At 41.9% G+C, this 19,718-nt stretch overlaps 1 protein-coding gene and 1 long non-coding RNA gene across 49 annotated transcripts in view; one reads left to right on the forward strand and one right to left on the reverse strand.

The window, feature by feature from the left end:
- Positions 1–11,770, forward strand: part of LOC103247788 (septin-14-like) — a 116,322-nt gene extending 104,552 nt beyond the window's left edge. For 29 of the 48 annotated variants that reach the window (XM_073008690.1, XM_073008694.1, XM_073008692.1 and 26 more), the window contains one exon: positions 248–3,985. The gene's annotated coding sequence lies outside the window, so the exon portion shown is untranslated. Of the gene's footprint in view, positions 1–247; positions 3,986–5,712; positions 8,780–9,522 lie in introns of those variants that run through there. The other 19 variants (XR_012090123.1, XR_012090124.1, XR_012090122.1 and 16 more) reach the window with 5 other exon arrangements.
- Positions 9,367–17,834, reverse strand: LOC140709609 (uncharacterized). Its single transcript, XR_012090139.1, has 2 exons — positions 17,305–17,834; positions 9,367–17,032 (listed from the first exon to the last, which is right to left on the reverse strand). It is a non-coding gene; the product is annotated as an uncharacterized lncRNA (long non-coding RNA).
- Positions 17,835–19,718: the final 1,884 nt, after the last annotated feature.

Genomic DNA, 19,718 nt, shown 5'->3' on the forward strand with positions numbered 1-19,718 from the left:
TATCCATCATTGAACACAATAAATATCCAGACACACAGATGTTTCCCGACACGTCTATGAGTTTAGAGATTGGCCATTTCTTTTTCCAGTGATCCTGGTTCTTGACCTTCTCATTTCAGGTTTTGCCATCTTCCAGCAGCAGATACAAGGCCTCCTTAAGCCCTTTTGGTGTAGAGGGAGGGTCTTTGAAAAGCACCAGGTATACACTGTATTTCAGGATGCATCCACATTTCTCTGTCTCTTCCAGGCCAGTTCTTGGAGAGACCAGGAAGCCAAGAGTTTCCTCCAAGAATGGGGATACCTTGGAAGAGAGATTCATTTTGAGTCAAGAAAGACGAATCACATGCAGTCATAGGCAATTGCCCAGGGTCTCAAAAACAGGGCCAGAAAGAAGAGCTGGGGCTGGTGGGATTGTGGGGGTCCTCTCTCCCACCTGAAAAGCTACTGCTGCCTGCTGACCCTCTCAGGAAGAGACCTCTCTGGTCTCCAGCACCTAAAACAGACAAAATTGGGAGGATGCTTCTCTCCTCTGTGTCACACATGTCCTAGAGAAAATCTGTGTATCTGAATGACCAAAGAAAACTATGAGAAAAAATGCAAAATCTGTGCCAGGCCATTCAGTGTCTAGTTGGGGCTCTGGGGTGTACGTACATTTGAAGAAAACTGAAGGGTGCTAAGCCTGCAGGAAATGTCCCTCAGACCTGCCTGTCACACCTGGAATATGACTGCCCATCCAGGTTCATGATACAGAACTGTCTTTAAAAGGCCACTGTAGATATGGAGTGATAGAACATGATAGAACATGTTCATCTAACACTGATAGAACATGACCAGTTCTCCTGCTGGGGAAAGCCACATCCACTAGTGACATGCTGCTTAAACTGGCCCAGACCACACTCTACTACCTAAGGAATAAACCCCACATTTGCTCTTTTTGGGTGAAGGCAGAAGGTGAGACAGGAGAGAAGTGTCCACACAGACATGAGAAGCCTGCAGATCCAGATGACCCCCTTGCTGATCAGCACATTAAAGATCGACGTATGGAAACAATGACCCTGTAGCAGATCAGCTTCTACAGCAGGCTTCAACGATGCGTCACCTGGACCCACTGGCAGAAAAGTCTGCCCCCACTCTATGTTGAGGATCTGGGGGATAAAATTACTGAGACAGACATAAGAAATGATCTCTATCTGTTGGCGAGATCCGGACAGTCACTGTTATGCAGAGACAGAAGTGTGCTCTCATCAGCTTTCCACAGGGCAGGCTGTGGAAATGTACATTGTACATTGATTGTCCATGGCTACAGACTCACCGTCAAATGGGGGAAGATTCCAAGCCTTCAAGGAAACCCTGAAGAGCGGTCACAGGGGACCCTCATTCACCGCTGTGCCTTCTCGCTGTTCCTAGATTTATTCCAGTTGTTAAGCATTCATGGCCATTTATCTGTGCATCTGATGCCGTGATGTTTTTGCTGTAGGTAACTGATGGAGTGAGCTGAGCTGCCAGGCTTCCTGGAGTGATTCTTGGATGCTGGGTCATGTGCTTAGGGGCCCTGATGGGACTGAACTGGAAGGAGCCAGAATAGGACAGAACCCAACCCCTGATGAGTGGCCACTGGTGGCCTGGCCTCAGGACCACAGGACACACTGTTCCCAGGGCACAGACACCCTGGGCTTTTGTTGGGTCCTGGCCTCCAGGTAGGGCCTGGTGGGCAGCGGGCAGCGACTCCTGAGACACTACTTTGATTCTCGGTGGTGGCTGTGGTAAAAGACTTGAAGAGCTAGAGTTTAGTGTGAGATTCAGGAGGAACTGTGGCCTCTCCCAGTGACAGTGCGTCACTCCCATTCCCAGCACGCATGCGCACAGGCCACGGCCTCCGCATCACACACCCCCTGCCAAGTCACCCATCCATGGGACAGCTCCCATGCAGCAGGGTCAGGCTCTTACCTCCACCTCCAGGGCACAGACAGGGGCAGCTCTGTCTCACTGTAAGGCAATGAGGAGAGCTGAGGACCTGGACAAGGCTGTGGGCCATCCCCTTTCCCGAGCAGGCCTCAGGGAAGGACCAGTCCCATCCCCATCCAACCCAGGTCTCAGCCCAGGAGGCTGCATAGGGAAGAACGGACAGCCAGGGCCTCCATGCTGGCTGACACTCAGGAGGGGCCGGGGCAAGAGAGCAGAGGCAGCCCAAGGCCAGGCAGGGGCTGCTGAGGATCCATGGGGGCTCAGGCTGCACAATGAGGCTGCCCCTCCTGGGTTGCAGGCAGCATCCCCTATGGGAGCTGAGAAAGTCCAGTCCTGAGATGGGACAGGGCTGCCCAGGGGTGTGTGGCTGGGCCCTGACAGCAGTCTCCCAAAAAGTGACCACATCACCAGGCTGAGTTCCAGGAAGCCTGAGAAGTGTCCAGTACACCAAGGATGCACCTGTAGCCCATTCTGTCTAACAGACTCTGACCATCTTGCATCCACCTGCCTCTCCTGCATATCAGCCACCACCCCTTCCCTTTTCCTCATTTCTCCATCGTGTCTAACCCAGAGACTGTGACCCTCTCTCCAGCCACAGTGGCCCTTCTTTTAGCCTTGTCCTGTCAGAGACCCTGAGCAAGACTCCCCAGATCCCATCCACAGGCCTGCCTTGTCCACTTACTAATTGCTTTGCTGTGCACTGCTGGGGTGGCACGACAGGCAGTGAGGGTAACTGAAGGCCCCACAGGTGGCCAGCTTGGCCCTTTACCGCATCGCTAGCCTCAGAGGGTTCTCAGGGTTGTCAACCAGCAGCCCTGGCTTGGGACACCTGGCTGTCCTCCTCCCACTGTTCTTTACTGACTCTTCTGATTCAGCCTCTCCCGCCTGTCCTCTGTCCATGGTGCTGACCAAGCCAGCAGGGAGCAGGTCCCCAGAGGGTGCTGCTGAGCTTTGGAGACCGACCTAGGCTCCTTTGCTGAGGGGTCCGAGGTGAGTCGCTGCCCCTGGTTCTACATCATCTGCCATCCTCTTCAGCACCATCCCCCTCACCCTAGGCCGGCTCCATGCAGATGTATCCCTGAGTCACCAGTCTCAGGGTCCTCTGTTGTAGGATGGAGATTGCTATACTTGCTGTACACATTCATATTTATAAAGTATAGAATCTAAAGTAAATGAGTACTTTGATTTGCAGTTTCCTGATGTTAAGCACTTATTAGCCATTTTTATATCTTTTTTTTTTTTTTTTTTTCCTGAGACGGAGTCTCGCTCTGTTGCCCAGGCTGGAGTGAAGTGGCACAATCTCAGCTCACTGCAAGCTCTGTCTCCTGGGTTCACGCCATTCTCCTGCCTCTGCTTCCCGAGTAGCTGGGACTACAGGCGCCCACCACCACGCCCGGCTAATTTTTTAAATTTTTAGTAGAGACAGGGTTTCACCGTGTTAGCCAGGATGGTCTTGATCTCCTGACCTCGTGATCTGCCCGCCTCGGCCTCCCAAAGTGCTGGGATTACAGGAGTGAGCCACCGCACCGGGTGCATTTTTATATCTTTTTTAAAAGATAAATGTTTATTCAGGTTCTTGTTTTTAAATTAGGTTGTTAGATTTTGGTGAGTTTTCTCTCTCGCTTTTTTCTATTTAGTTGTGTGGGCTTCTTATGTATTTTGATATTAACCCCTTATGAGATATATTGCTAGCAAATATTTTCTCCGAGTTCATAAGCTGCTTTTTAATTTCATTGATTGATTTCTCCTGTGCAGAAGCTTTCAGGTTAGATGTACTCCTACTTGTATTTTTGTTTTTTGTTGCTTGTGCTTTTAATGTCCTATTTAATAAATTATCTGAACCAATGTCAAGTAGCATTTACCCTTATGTTTCCTTCCAGGAGTTTTACAGTTTCTGGTTAAATGACAATGGGATATCACCTCCCATCTGTTAGGATGGCTGTCATAAAAAGGACAAAAGATAACAAGTGTTGGTGATGGTGTGGAGAGAAGGAAACCCTTGTATGCTGCTGGTTAGAATGTAAGTTAGTACAGCCATTATGGAAAACAGTAGGAAGGTTCCTAAAAATCTAAAACTAGAACTACCATGTGGCTCAGTAATTCCTCTTATAAGTTATATATCAACAGGAAATGAAACCAGCATCTTGTAGAGATATCTGCACTCCCCTCTTCCCTGTGCCCCACCACAGCATCGCTCCCAACAGCCAAGTTATGGGACCAAGTTACTGTACATTGATGGACAAGTGGAGAAAAAAATGTGTGGGGAGGTGTTTGTGTGTGTGTGTGTGTCTAAAATATCATATAATATTTTTCAACTTGTAAAAAGGAGAAGATACTGCCATTTGTGTAACATAAATGAACCTGGAGGATATTAAGCTAAGGGAAATAACGGAGAGAGAAAAATACTGCATAATTTCTGTTATATATAAAACCTCGAAAAAGATTAAATACCTATATAGAGACAGGGCAGAATGATGACTGGGGGAAAAAGAGACACAAGTCAACATTTCAGGTACATAAAATAAATGAAATCTAAAGGACTAAAGTACAGTTTAAAGGTTATAGTTACTATTTTTATATGATATACTGATAATTTTTTAACACGGTAAACTTTAGGTGCTTTGACACCAAAAGGAAACTACATGAGCTCATGCATATGTTAAATTGTTTTACTGTAGTCCTCATTGATATGTATATGTACATATACATATAAAATTATGGGCTCATTAAATTTAAATATTATAAATAGGTAACAAAGAGTAAAGTTAATTGGAAAACTGCATCATTAGACTTGATTTTGCCTAAATGACAAACTGAAACTATCTCCTAAATGTTAATATTTGTACATCATATACACTTCATATATTGGAAATATGTTTAAAGAAGAGGAATTATAAATTTTAATAAACACAAAATGACCCAGTAAATGCAAAATGGTAGAAAGAGAAGAAAATCTGATTAATCAGAGTGATTAATGCTTAGATATTATTAATGATGTGTTATGTGCAATTTCAAGCCACTTACATATAGATTTAATACCAAAGAGTTTAATGTGTACACACAGATTAAATAAAAAATTGATACATTTACAGTATTAATTGATATTAAAATGATCATGGAAATCAACTGTCTGGTATAGAAAAAATAAGGAGTGTTGAGTAACTATTAGAAAGTTTGAAATTTTATTAGAAAGTTAATCAAGTGGAAAAGTGATCAGCATTTTTGAGTACTAAGAAGAGGATGGATGTAATTTTCCAATAATTTTCCAATACCAAGAAAATCATTTAATATTGAAAGCTTTTAAACCTAAATTAGTGTCTTTAACTTCACAAAGGCAGAAATCCTATAAGCAATGTTTCTTGAACACTGTGTAAAATGACAATAAAAATTAAAGTGTAACCAACAAGTAAGGTGTAGCCACATGAAAATTTCCTTTCAGGTTGTTTTCTTATTTTTTAATTTTATGTGAATTTTTATTTCAGTAGGTTTTTGGGGAACAGGTCGTGTTTTTTTGGGGGTATGATTTCTCAGATCAGTTCATTGTATTTTTGCATTTAACGCTTGATATTATGAATTGAATAATTTTTTAGTTCTGTACACCTTAAGACAATAATATGTTTAATTTATATGTAAATTAGCCACATGTCTGTTGCCTATAGACATATCTGTGTGTTTTCACCTATGTAAATATTGTCCCTACTTTGATTATGACATCTTTTTTTCCTTTTTTTTTTTTCTTTTTTTTAGAAAGAAAATTTTAAAACAGAATCAAAATAATGGAAATCAGTTATCTGTCCTCTTACAGGGCAGGGAGAAAACCTCCTTCCCCGCAAGTTCAAGACTATGGTTAGGTGGTGAGGAAGGCGGGCTCAGCACCCAAGCCTTGGGGAGACACAGAAAGGGCCCATCCCAGGCACTCAGCTGGAGGTAAGCATAGCATTTGGGCCATAAGACCTCATGGTCCTAGGTTACTGGTCTGGAAACAGGTCCTCATCTTCCCAGAAATGTCATCTTTTGTCTGCAGCAGCTGGCTGGAGAAAGAGTTCAGAGAGGTGTGTGCCTGGGGCACCCAAAGGCATCCCCTTTCTTTCTCCTTGGCAGAGGCCTTACAACACTGAGGAAAGGCCATGGTTTGGTGATGGAGCCTTCAATAGTTTTCATCCCTATGGATCAAAAAGATTGTCCAAATAGAAGCTTATAGAGGATGTTAAAAAGTAAACTGATAGGTCTATGAAAATTGTCTCCCAACAGAGTACAACTATTTTTTTTTGACACAGAGTCTCTTGCTCTGACACCCAGGCTGGAGTACAGTGGCATGATCTTGGCTCACTGCCACCTCCACCTCTGGGGTTCAAGTGATTCTTCTGCCTCAGCCACTCGAGTAGCTGCGACTACAGGTGCATGCCACCACGCCCGGCTAATTTTTTGTATTTTTAGTAGAGATAGGGTTTCACCATGTTGGCCAGGATGGTCTTGATCTCCTGACCTTGTGATCCGCCTGCGTCTGCCTCCCAAAGTGCTGGGGTTACAGGCGTGAGCCACGGCGCCCAGCCCATTTTTAAAAAAATATAGAAATATTAGTAAAATTGTTATCAAAGTCACTGTGGAGCTTTCTAAAAACTTAAAATAGAATTACCACATTATCCAGCAATTCCATTTGCAGATATATAACCAAATGAAATAAAATTAGTATCTAGAAGAGACATCTCTGCTCCCATATTTATTGTGCAATTATTTACAATGACAGATATGCATATAACCTAAGTATTCATTCATAAATGAATGGATAAAATAATTGTGGTGTGTTTATATAATGGAATATTATTCAGCCATAAAAATAAGAAAATCCTGTTATTTACAACTATATCAATGAACCTGGAGAACAGTAGACTTAGTGAAATAAGCCAGGGAATAAGAAATATTGTTTGATTTCACTTATATGTGAAGCCTAGAAAGTCAAAGTCATGGAAACAGAGAATACAAAGTGGTTTGCAGGAGCTGTGGGTGGAGAAATGGAGGGTTGCTAATAAAAAGTGCAAACAGTGGGAGAAATGGAGGGTTGTTAATAAAAAGTGCAAACTTTCAGGTATAAAATAAACAAGTTCTGGTGGTCTACTGCACAGCATGGATGTTACTGAAAGTTATCTTAGTCTGTTCCAACTGCTGTAATAAAATACCTTAGAATAGATAATTTATAAACAGTATAAACTGAGTTCTCACAGGTATGGAGGCTGAGAAGTCCAACTCAAGGCATCAGCAGGCTAGGTGTCTGGTGAGGGTCCAGTCTCTGGTTCCAAGATGGCACATTAAAAGCAATGTCCTCACACAGCAGAAGGACAAAATAGGCCAAACTCATTTTCTCAAGCCATTTTACAATGGCAGCTAATTGCATTGGTAAGGGCAGATTTTTCACGACCTAGCCACCAACTAAAGTCTCCATATTATAATACTATTGTATTAAGGATTAAGTTTTAAAATAAATTTGGGAGGGACACAAATATTTGAACAATAGGACTTATATTAATTTAACTGTGAAAATGATTAGACAATGTGTGCATGTATCAAGTCAACACATTGCACACCCTGAATATATCCAAGCCTCACTTGTCAATTAACATTTTTAAATTAATAAAATAAAATAAAATGTGGAAGTAATTTATCCTTTGAGCAATAAAAAAGTCTACTGAAGATTTTTAACACCAAAACTCACTTTGGCTGTTTGGTGTGAGATTGCTAAAAACTGAAAAATGCAGAAAGAAACAGAAAGAATCACACACAGTCTTCACAAAAAAGTCAGCTCTGCGAATGAGGTGGTGTTAATTTGGGTGAGGCAATGACAAGTGATGGCAAATAAAAATAACCCTAAGATAACATTTTCAGAATAAATTAAATTTTGTTAGCTTTCTGGAAAAAATTACATTACTAGCCATGCAACAAACCTACTTTGTAAAGGTGTTGAAACCAAATTTTAAGTATAAATTATGATGTATTAAAAAACAAAAAGAATATCTTTGTGGTCTTAGAAAAAAATGTGTTAAATGAACAAGTAAGTAGAATATACATTTTCAAATAGAGAAAAAAATCATTGAAAATTGCAAAATTTTAGGCTCCAAAAGACTCACTAATTTAAAAAAAGCATAAATCTTATGATAAAAATCTACAGATAAAAAGTATATTTTTCAGCTTGGAAATCAAAATAGAAACTACAAATTCAGTTGTAACCAATAAATAATATATTTCTACATATCGTGTAATTTTTTGTTGAAAATGAGACATTTTGAATATTATAGTAATTTTGAAATCAGATTACCATCCTTCTTCTGTGTTTTTGTTGCTACGTATTGTGATGTGTGCTCTGTCATACATTGATGTCTCTGTTCCATTAGCTTGGTGGTAAGCTAGTGATTTGCAGAGATTTCCTTAAATGTTTGTTATTTCCCCACTTCCTCCAAATAAATTTTATAATGTTCTCTTTTGGGTATGTGTGTGTGTGTGTGTGTGTGTGTGTGTGTGTGTGTGTGTGCATGTGTGCTGGAGCATGCCTTTACTAATCATCCAGAAAGTTACAACTTGGTTCTTGCCTTACTTTCTGCTGATGCAGAGTTTGAAAGTCAAACAAGGGTGAATACTGAGGGTCTTCCTGGGATTTTCTTTTCTTTTTTCCTTTTTTTTTTTTTTTTTTTTTTTTGAGACGGAGTTTTGCTCTTGCTGCCCAGGCTGGAGTGCAATGGCGCGACCTCAACTCACCGCAACCTCCACCTCCCGGGTTCAAGAGATCCTCCTGCCTCAGCCTCCCGAGTAGCTGGGATTACAGGTGTGTGCCACCACACCCCACTGATTTTGTATTTTTAGTAGAGATGAGGTTTCTCTATGTTGGCCAGGCTGGTCTCGAACTCCTGACCTCAGGTGATCCACCCGCCTTGGCCTCCCAAAGAGCTGGGATTACAGGTGTGAGCTACCATGCCCGGCCCTCTTCCTGGGTTTTTCTAGACCACATACCTGGCCTTGAGCCTCCACATGACCTCCTAAATTTCCTAGACTATTATCACAGCCCAATCCCCAAAGTGTCCCATTCCCCAGTCTTTCCTTCTAGGGTTTTTTTTTTTTTTTTCATGATTATTTTTTTCTCTATTAGTATATTTTATCCCAGGACAGTCAGATAGTATATTCATTTAAAAGTTTGGGAGAACTATTATTGACTTGAGATTTTTTTTTGTTATTGAGTTTTTTTTGTTATTGACTTGAGATTTGTCTTTCTTTTATAAGGAAGAAATTCACTGGTATAGGTTTCCCTCAAAACACTGCTTTCACTAATTTCCATAAGGTTTATGTTTTGGTTATATTGTCATTTATGTTAAAACACTTTCTGATAGTATTTGTGGTTTTCTTTTGATCCATAAATTATTTGGGAGTTTGCCATTTAATGTCCACATACTTATAAGTCTCCTAAATTTCTTGCTTTCAGTGATCTCTGATTCTCTTTTATTATAATTAGAAATCACCCATTGTATTATCTCAATCTCTATTTTTACTGATGTATGTTTTATGGCCCAACAGGTGGTCTGTCCTAGAGAATGTTCCATGTGAATTTGCGAAGAATACATATTCTCATGTTGGATGCAGTGCTGCGTATATGTTTGTTAGGTTTAGTTGTTTTATAATGTTGTTCATGTTTTCTATTTATCTTCTGTCTACTTGTTCTATCCATTAATGTAAGTGGGGCATTAAAGTCTCCAACTATTGTTGTTGAATTATCTATTTCTCCCTTTATTTCTGTCATTTTTGCTTCATGTATTTCTGTGCTTATTTGATAACTGCATATATGTGAGTAATTTTTTATATTTTCCTGATGACTTTACCCTTTGCCATACAAAATGTCTTTGTCAGTATATATTTTTTTGTTTTGTTTCATTTCGTTTTTGAGACAGAGTCTTGCTCTGTCACCTAGGCTGGAGTGCAGTGGCACGATCTTGGCTCACTGCAACCTCCGTCTCCTGGGTTCAAGTGATTCTCCTGTCTCAGCCTCCTGAGTAGCTGGGATTACAGACGCCTGCCACCATGCCTGGCTAATTTTTGTATTTTTAGTAGAGATGGGGTTTCACCATGTTGGCCAGGCTGGTCCTGAACTCCTGACCTCAGTGATCCACTTGCCTCAGCCTCCCAACGTGCTGGGATTACAGGTGTGAGGCAGTGCCCGGCTGCTTCTTGCAAGTTTTTGAAAATGTCAGTGAAGAAGCAGTTGTGTCATGTTTTGAAATAAATTTCCATTTACAAACACAGGAAGAGGACACATTCCTGGATTCCAAACATAGGTCAAGCTGGCCCTCCTTATTTATTGGTTCTGCATTCCTGGATTCAACAAATGAGCCTCAAAAATATTTTTAGTAAGGTTTCTGTACTGAACATTTATAGAATTTTATTTTTCTTTTCACTATTCCCTAAACAATACAGTATAACAACAATTTAGGTATTAAAAGTAATCTAGAGAAGATGTAAAGTATGTAGGAGAATATGCATAGGTTTTATGTAAATATTATGCCATTATAAATAACTTGTGCATCCATGCATTTTAGTATACAAGAGGACTCCTAGAACAAATCCTCCAGAAATAGCAAAGAAATATGATAAAGAGTTTACAGTATTCATAAAACTCTAGCTCCTTACTAGAACAGCTCGATGAAATAAAAGATGGACTTGAGACTGCCCTTAGCCTGTATGGCTTGGCTGGCCGCCCCTGGCTTGCATGCCCCTTCTAGCAAGATGCACATGAAGGCCACCATGTGCAGCTGAGGGAGAGCCAGGTGGCTCTTCACCAAGAGCAAATCACATCCTTCTTTTGTCACATTCCTCCCTCTTAAGAGTGTCATGTTGATAGGCATGCCTTCTTGATGCAGGAAAGAATCTGTTGGCAAGCTCTGCCAAACATCGTTTTCCATGTACTTCCTATGTACCCACAGTTGCAGATCATGAGAGATTAAATAGGTTATCAAAAATAGCTTTCACTTTTTAAAATGTTCCTTTTTAGTTTCAGTTGAAAAAGGAGAAGAGACAGTACTAATTCTAGAAATGAAAGAGGATCTATCATTACTGAGCACATGAAGAATTAAAGAATAATAAAGAGACATTATAAAAACCACTCTATGCCCACAAATTTGATAACCTAAATGAAACAGACAAATTCCTGGAAAGAAACAACCTGCCAGAACTCAACACAATAAGAAACAGACAATTTGAATAGTACTACATCTATTAAAGAAACTGGGTCAATGATAAATAACCTCACCAAACAGAAAGTACCAAAGCCAGATGAGATAACTAGTACATTTATGCAAATATTTAAGAGAAATTATTCCAACTCTCTACAATCTGCTCCAGAGAACAGAAGCAGAGTGAATACTTTCAAACTCATTCATTGGGGCCAGAATTACCATAATACCAAATTTAGACAAAGATATTACAAGAAAAAAATGCAGAGCAATATCTCACATGAACAAAGATGCAAAAACCCTCACCCACATATTAGGAAATCAAGTCCAAAAATGTAAAAATAGAATTATTTACTACAACCCAGTGAGATTTATTACAGGCATGCCAGGCTGGTTCAACATTTGAAAATAAATTAGGCTGGGTGTGGTGGCTTATACCTGTAATTCTAATGCAGTAGGAAGCCAAGGAGGGAGGATCACTTTAGGCTGGGAATTCAAGATAAGCCTGGGCAACATAGCAAGACTCTGTCTTAAAAAAAAAAATCAGTTCATCATATTAAGTTAAAAAAGATAAGATCTTATCAATACATTCAGAAAAATCATTTGACAATATCCAAAACCTATTCATGAGAAAACCTCTCTGCAGACTAGAAATAGAAGAAAACTTCCTCAATTTCATAAATAATGTCTATAAAAAACCTACATCTGGCCAGATGCTGTGGCTGACGCCTGTAATCCCAGCACTTTGGGAGGCCAAGGCGGGTTGATCATGAGGTCAGGAGATTGAAACCATCCCAGCCAACATGGTGAAACCCTGTCTCTACTAAAATACAAAAAACTAACCTGGCGTGGTGTGGTGTGCCTGTAGTCCCAGCTAGTTGGGAGGCTGAGGCAGAGGAATTGCTTAAACTCGGGAGGCAGAGGTTGCAGTGAGCCAAGATCGTGCCACTGCACTCCAGCCTGGAGACAGAGCGAGACTCCATCTAAACAAACAAACAAACACCCTTCATCTAACCTCATACTGAATGTTGAAACACTAGATGCTTTCCTGCTAAGATCAGGAGCAAGGCAAAGATGTCTCTTCTCACCATTCCTATATGACATTATACTATAAGCCCTAGGTAATGCAATAAGACAAGAATAGAAAAGGTACGTAGATTGGGAAGGAAGAAATAAAACTGTCTTTTTACACAGATGATATAATTGCCTATGGATAAATACAAAAAGATCATAAAACAAAATCTTAGAATAACCAATTTTAATGAGAAATCATAGTAACTTTGCACAATATAAGATTTATATACAAATGTCAATTACTGTCCTATATATCAGTAATGTAGTTACAATTTGAAATTTAAAAATTCAGTGACATTTAGGCTAGCACCAATAACAATGAAATTCTTAGGTACAAACATAAAATAAATATAAATATAGAATCTATATAAAGGAAACTACAAAACTGTAAAAACATCAAAGAAGATCTAAATAAATGGAGAGATAATCCACATTCAAGTAAAGAAAGCTTCAACATTGTTAAAATGTCAGTACTTTCCAACTACATTTACATATTCAATGCAATCCCAATCAAAATTCCACAAAGTTAGTTTATGGATATTGACAAACTGATTCTAAAGTTTATATGGAAAGGCAAAAAGCTCAGAATAACCAAGAAAATATTTTAAAAGGACAGTTATAGGAATGATACTACCCAACTGTAAGCACTTCTATAAAGCTACAGTAATCAAAACAACATAGTACTGGTAAAAAATAACAGAGAAGCAGATCAATAAAACAAAAGAGAAAGCTCAGAAATTGACCTATAAAAATACAGTCAGCTTATCTTTGAGGAAAGAGCAAAGACAATTCAATTGAGAAAGAATAATTTTTCAACAAACAGTACTGAACAACTGGACATCCACATGCAAGAGAAAAAAAGAAAAAAACCCCTAAACCCAGACCTGACAACTTTCACAGAAATTACTCAGAATGGATCACAGACCAATATAAAAGGAAAAACCACAAAACTCCTAGAAGATAACAAAGAGCAGAATCTGAATTACCTCAGGTTTTGCTCCTTCGATAAAACACCAAAAACGCTGGGCGTGGTGGCTCACACCTGTAATCCCAGCACTTTGGGAGGCCAAGTTGGGTGGATCATGAGGTCAAGAGATCGAGACCATACTGGCCAACATGGTGAAACCCCGTCTCTACTAAAAACACAAAAATTAGCTGGGTGTAGTGGTGCGTGCCTGTAGTCCCAGCTACTCGGAGGCTGAGGCAGGAGAATCGCTTGAACCTGGGAGTAGGAGGTTGCACTGCACTCTAGCCTGGGTGACAGGGTGAGACTCTGTCATAAAACAAAACAAAACAAAAACACCAAAAACATGATCTATGAAAGGAAAAATTGCTAAGTTGAACCATATTAAAAATAACATTTCTGCACTGCCAAAGACACTGCTAAAAAATAAAAAGACAAGCCGCAGAATGGGAGAAAATATTTGCCAAACACATAACTGATAAAAGACTGGTATCAAAAACATGCAAAAAAATCCCAGAGTTCTTAAAACTCAAGAATAAGAAATGAACAACCCAGTTATAAAACGGTAAATGATACAGATCCTTACTAAAGAACATATAAGCATGGCAAATAAGGACATGAAAATATGCTCAACAGCATATGTCATTGGGAAATTGAAAATAACAATGGCATACTGCCACACACATATTAGAATGGCTAAAATCCAAAACAGCGGCTACACTAAATGCTGGTGAGGATATAGAGTAACAAGAGCTCTCATTTATTGCTGATGAATATGCAAAGTTTATGACTAGTTTGGAAGACAGTTTACCAGTTTCTTACAGAGCTAAATATACACTTACACACAATCCAGCAATCACACTCTTTGGCCTTAATCCAAAAGAGGTGAAAACTTGCATCTGCACAAAACTCTGCAGGTGACTGTTGAGAGCAGTTTTATACATAATTGCCAAAACATGGAACCAAACAAGATGGTCTTCAATAGGTAAATAATGTTCTTAATAGGTAAATAATGTTCTTCAATAGGTAAATAAATAAACTAGTTGTGGTGCAACCATACAACATTATTCACTGATTTTAAAAAAATGAGATTTCAAGGCTTGAAAAGACATGAGGAACCTTAAATACATACGGCTGTGAAAGAAGACAGTCTGAAAAGGCGACATACTACAGGATTCCAACTGTATGACATTTTGTAAAAGGCAAAACCATGGACACAGTAAGAAGATCTGTGCTTTCTAAAAGTTTGGGGGAAAAAGGGGTGAGATGAATAGATGGGGTACAGTGGATATTTTAAGACAATAAAACTATTTTGTATAATGCAGTAATGGATACGTGTCATGTCATTATGCGTTTGTCAACATCCACAGAATGTAAAACAGAAAACACGAATTTGAATGCAAACTTTAGATTTTAGTTAATAATAACTCTTCTATATTAGCTCATTAAGAGTAACAAATATGCTACACTAATGTAAGGTGTTAATAATAAGAGGAGAAGCTGGGTGTAGGGAGAGGATATATGGGAACTCTACGTTCCGCTCAATGTTTATGTAAACTCAATACTCACCTAAAAAATAAAGCATATTAAATATCCCAATGATGACTATCAAAAGTAGAATAGATTTAAAAATTATACTATGTTCATATAATTGAATATAGTACTATGCAGCAATTAAAATAAATAAATTCAGATGTTAAATGTCATCACCATAATGGTAATCACAAAAAGAAGCTATAGAATATACACAAAGGAAAATAAAAAGTTAAAATATTTTACTAAAAAAAACAACCCAATACATTAGAATAAAATAATGTAGAAAATGTAAAACAAAAAGACATAAAGTATACAGAAAACAAATAACAAAATGACAGAAGTCTACTTATGAATAATTATTTTAAATGTAAATGGATTGAACTATCGAATTAAAAGGCAGAGATCAGCAGAACAGACTAAAAAACATGATCCAACTATCACGTTTGTGCAAGACTCACATTAGATTGAAAGACACAACTAGGTTGAAAGTGAAAAGAGAAAAACAGTGCTTCAAGCAAACAATAAGCAAAAGAGATCTGCGCTGGCTATATTAATATCAGACCAAATAAGACTTCAAATTGAAAAATGTTACAAAAGAAAACAAAGGTATTACGTATTCAAATCCAATATGCAAACAAAAGTGAGGTTCTGACTTTCAGTAATGCTAGAGTTGTTTGTTAAACACTCTCACAGGTAACAATGATAAAATCTGGATAAAATATTATGTCTAGTTACATAGGAATGCACAACCATATACAATACATGTATGTGTGTGCGGTAACGGAATGAGGATTTCAACTGTGTCCACTGTAGGTGAGGTAGGTATTGCTGTTTGAATCCAGTCAGATTAACCCCTCTTCAAATAACAATCCTCTTCAAAGGAATACAACAGAATTTAGAGTCTCTATAACTACTATTTATAATTTCTAGTACACAATATTAAAATTCATGAAATGTGTGAAGAAATGATAAAATGTAATCTATACGCAAGATAAAAAGCAGGCAGCAGAAGCTAATTCTAAGATGTCCAAGACGATGTCATCAGCAGACAAGGGTTTGAGAGCAGCTATTATAAGTATGTTCATGGGGATAAAGGAAAATATCCTCATAATGAATTAACTCATGTGGAGCCTCAGCAGAGAAATGGAAATGATAAAAAGAATGGAATACAGAGATAATGAAATGAAAAACTAAAGAGACTGTTGAGTTTATAAATAGAGTAGAAACAGAAGACAGCAATAGAAATTATCCAATCTGAAGAGTGAAACAAGTTTGAAGAAAATGAAAAGTGCCTTAGAGACCTGTGGAATGACTGAGTCCGAGGAGAGGGAGGACAGAAAAATTAAATATAATACAAAAGCAAATACACAATAGCCGAAAACTTGCAAAATTTGGTCAAACCCCCAAATTTGTATATTCAAAAGGTGAGCACACTTCAAAAAGAAAATACACATAAAACCATACCAAGGCCCTATGAGAAGGCTGGCAGGGCAGGGTTTTCAAGGGACTTGTTATGATTTCTCATTTTCACTATTTATAATAATGGACAATATGCTCTCCTTAGAGTTTTCTTCCTGCAGAAAGTCCGATACGTCAGGCGCAGATGACTTTTTAGTCTAGTTTTCAAGGTTTAATTTCTTACCTTGTAAATCAATTAAATTTGTTTCTTTATAATTTTGCAGTAAATTTGATGCTCCAGAAAGATGCCCAGGGAGATTCTGTCCTGCTGCGTCCGCGCTGTACAGAACTGACGCTGCGCCTACGCCAGTTCCAGAAGCGTGTAGTTGTGGAGTACTTAAGAGTTAATCTTAAAAAGCAAATAGAAAAATGGATTCCAAAAAATGATCACTGTTAATTTCCACCGGCAAAGCCTTAAAAGTGGCACCAAAGAGAGTATTTAAAAATGGATAAAGATTTTCTAGGGAACCCTATTCAGGGCAGAAACACAGACACTGTCCAAACCTCACCACACAAACGTCCCTCATGTGTTGGAAGGGACCAAGGCGCTCTCTGGTCCTGCACCTGCGTTAATTACGGCAGGGAGGTCCACACTAGGACCCCAAGGCCTGGGAACCAGCCTGGGTAGGGGGCAGAGAAGTGGTGGATGTGGCTCCCAAAGTAGTTTAAGGGGGTCCCTTCCCCATGGCTGTTTCCTGACTGAATGCAGCAAGGTCAGGCCTTTCCCCTGGGACATTTTCTCCTCTTCATCACAGTGGCAGGAGCGTCTGCGTGCGAGGCCTGACCCAGACGCGGGCCATACAGCCAGCCCGGGGTCCAGTAGGTGCATCTGGGGAGCAAAGGGGTGCAGGAAAAAAGGTGGTTTTCAAAAGTGAAGTGCCAGGTTACCAGAGACTGGGTACCTTCACATGAGGCAGCAAACTAACGGTTTCGGACACTCAAAAGGGAGCTTCCCTCGCGGGACCGAGTGGCAGCACTGCGCATGTGGCGAGGGGAGGGACAATAGACGGCGGGGCCAAAAGGAGAGGTCCCTCAGAGGGACGGGGTGGGGTCGAGACGGCTAGTGGCGGGTGGGGCGGGGGGGGAAGAAACGAGCGTTACCATGGCAATCCTGCTGCGTAGGCTGCGAGAAGCTCTTGGCCTCTACCTGTTCTGCGGGAAATTAAACTTTGGGCACAACAAGTCATGAAGTCGGCACTTTGGGGAGACACCGTGTCACAATGACAAGGTGAGATCAGCCGCTCCTGCCCAGCTGTCTCCTCGAGGGCAGGAGAGGTTTGTGAACAGCCAAGTTTCCCTCCGCACGGCGGAACTGCACTGGAATCCTGGAGGAGCTCAGTAGCGGCGGGACCTTTGCTGGGAATGAGGGGAACTGTAGTCCCTTATCCGCACCCAGCTGTTAGTTGTAGGCTTGCAGGACTACAGTCCCAGCGTGAAACGGGATTGTAGGTGGTGCAGATCCCTGGAGGGAGACATAGCGCGGTGCACTACTGCAGGACATGCTGGCAAGAGCGGTGTCTTAGCCGCTCTCCGCCGTTAGTCGCAGGGCTGCGAGACTACAATCCCAGCATGCAACGGGAGTGGGGTTGGTAAGGACACCTGGAGGGAGGGGCAGCGCGAGGCGCGCCTCGCAAGGCATGCTGGGAGAAGTAGTTTCTTAACTGCTTTTGGCCTTTGTTCGCAGGGCTGCGGGACTACAATCCCAGCATGCAACGGGAGTAGGGTTGGTGATGATACTTGGCGGGAAGGGGAGGGCGGTGCGCGCCTCGCCAGGCATGCTGGGAGGAGTAGTTTTTTAACCGCTTTCGGCCATTGGTCGCAGGGCTACCGGCCCACAGTCCCAGCAATCGCCGGGCTAGCTGGTGGTGTGCAGCCTCAGAGGGAGGAGCAGGGCTGTGTGGACCTGTCTGCTTACAAACCCATGCTGTCCACTGATTCTGTGCCACCCCAGCTAAGGGAAGTGAGTCTGGAGAGGGATTTGAGGGGCAGGTCTGAGCTGAGTAGTGAGGTGGGTGTGACGCTGCGAAGTGCACCTCGCCTTTGCCCAAATCGGGCGAGTCTCAGCCTCACTCCACCTCCCGCTGCTCAGCTCGGTTTCCCTCCAAAGCGTCGCGCCTCCTTCAGCCCAGGGAGCCGCCTGCTTTCCTAAACTGCTGTGGAACTGGCCTGAGGTCCCAGACGCTGTCCATTGTGCTGCTGCCCTCCACGTCCTCCAGCCAGAGCGCCCGTTCACCCGCTTTTGGGAGAACTCTGCCGTTTTGCAGGGGGGTGACATGGGCTGTGGCTTCCTGGAAATGTCACCCCCACCAGCGCCTTTTACATGGATGTGAATTTTGAGACATGAGGGAGAGTAATTATTGGTTTACTCAGGAGATGAGCAGAGGAGAAAATCCTAATTTCCAGGCATGTGTCCTGAGCCAGGGACATGCTGGCCAGACTCTGCGCCCCCAGTGCCACCAGACAGCAGCCTACTGCCCTGGTTTCTGTGGAAGTCCGTTCATGCTGCTGGGCCTTAGCCTCAGGGACAGCCCAGTCAGGTGACGGTGAGGGTGACCCATGGGTTTCTGGAGCTGGGCCGGTGGTCCTGGAAGGGCTGGCCCTTGGAGAGGGTCTTTGTGCCGAGGGATGCCCACAGAGGCCTGGGTACCAGGAACACAGCTCCAGGCAAGGGGCCTTTCTTCCAGATTTGGCTGGAAGGAAGGAAGACTTGGTCAACTTTTCCACCCAACCCATCTGGCCCTTGCAGGGCTGCACCGCATGGACCTGGGTTCCTGGAGTCCTGGAGGGCCTTGTGTGGCCCACTTGTTCTGATACTGAGGACATCTCTGCAGGCTGTTAATTTCAGAGCAAGGAGTTTGTGCAGACTGGGGCATGGGTGCTGTCAGGGCACCCCAGGCTGCTCTGGGGACAGCACCCCAGTGTTCATCTTGGCTCAGGGCTTCCTGCCTCACGCCCTTTCCCCGGGGATATTTGGCCTAGGCTCAAGCCCTGGTCCAGAACTCAGTTGGGAAAGGCCGTAACTCTCACCTCGCCCTCTCGCCACCTAATGTAAGAGCCTGACTCCACAATGGGTGAGATGCCCCCGCACACTGGTCTCTTCAGCCATGCAGGGCCATCCACTCCATGCCGTGAGTTCCCACACTGAACTGAACTGTGTTCTGGCTCTGGGCTGGGGCCTCTCCTGTGCCCTTTCCCTGAATCCTCTCTGGGTCTGAGAGACTGATTCTCTCTACTCCCTGGCTTAAGTCTTGACATCCTTGGAGGGATTCTCAGAAATGAGGGGCTCTGCTGCTCTCTGGGGCTGTTGGTACTCGCAGGTGTGGATGTTGGCTTGCACTGACAACTGAACCCCTCCAGTGCCCTTCAGGGGTCCTTCCAGAGCAGGAGTGGTAGGGTGTGGGGGAGTGCCTTAGAGGGGTCTTGCCCTCATCCTCTGCCCTGTCTCTGAGATGTGTCCAGTAAACCCAAGGTCAGCACATCAGGATTGAAATAATGTCTTTTGCAGCAACTTCAAT

The sequence above is a fragment of the Chlorocebus sabaeus genome, chromosome 21 (genome assembly GCF_047675955.1).
Source record: "Chlorocebus sabaeus isolate Y175 chromosome 21, mChlSab1.0.hap1, whole genome shotgun sequence".
Lineage (NCBI taxonomy): Eukaryota > Metazoa > Chordata > Mammalia > Primates > Cercopithecidae > Chlorocebus > Chlorocebus sabaeus.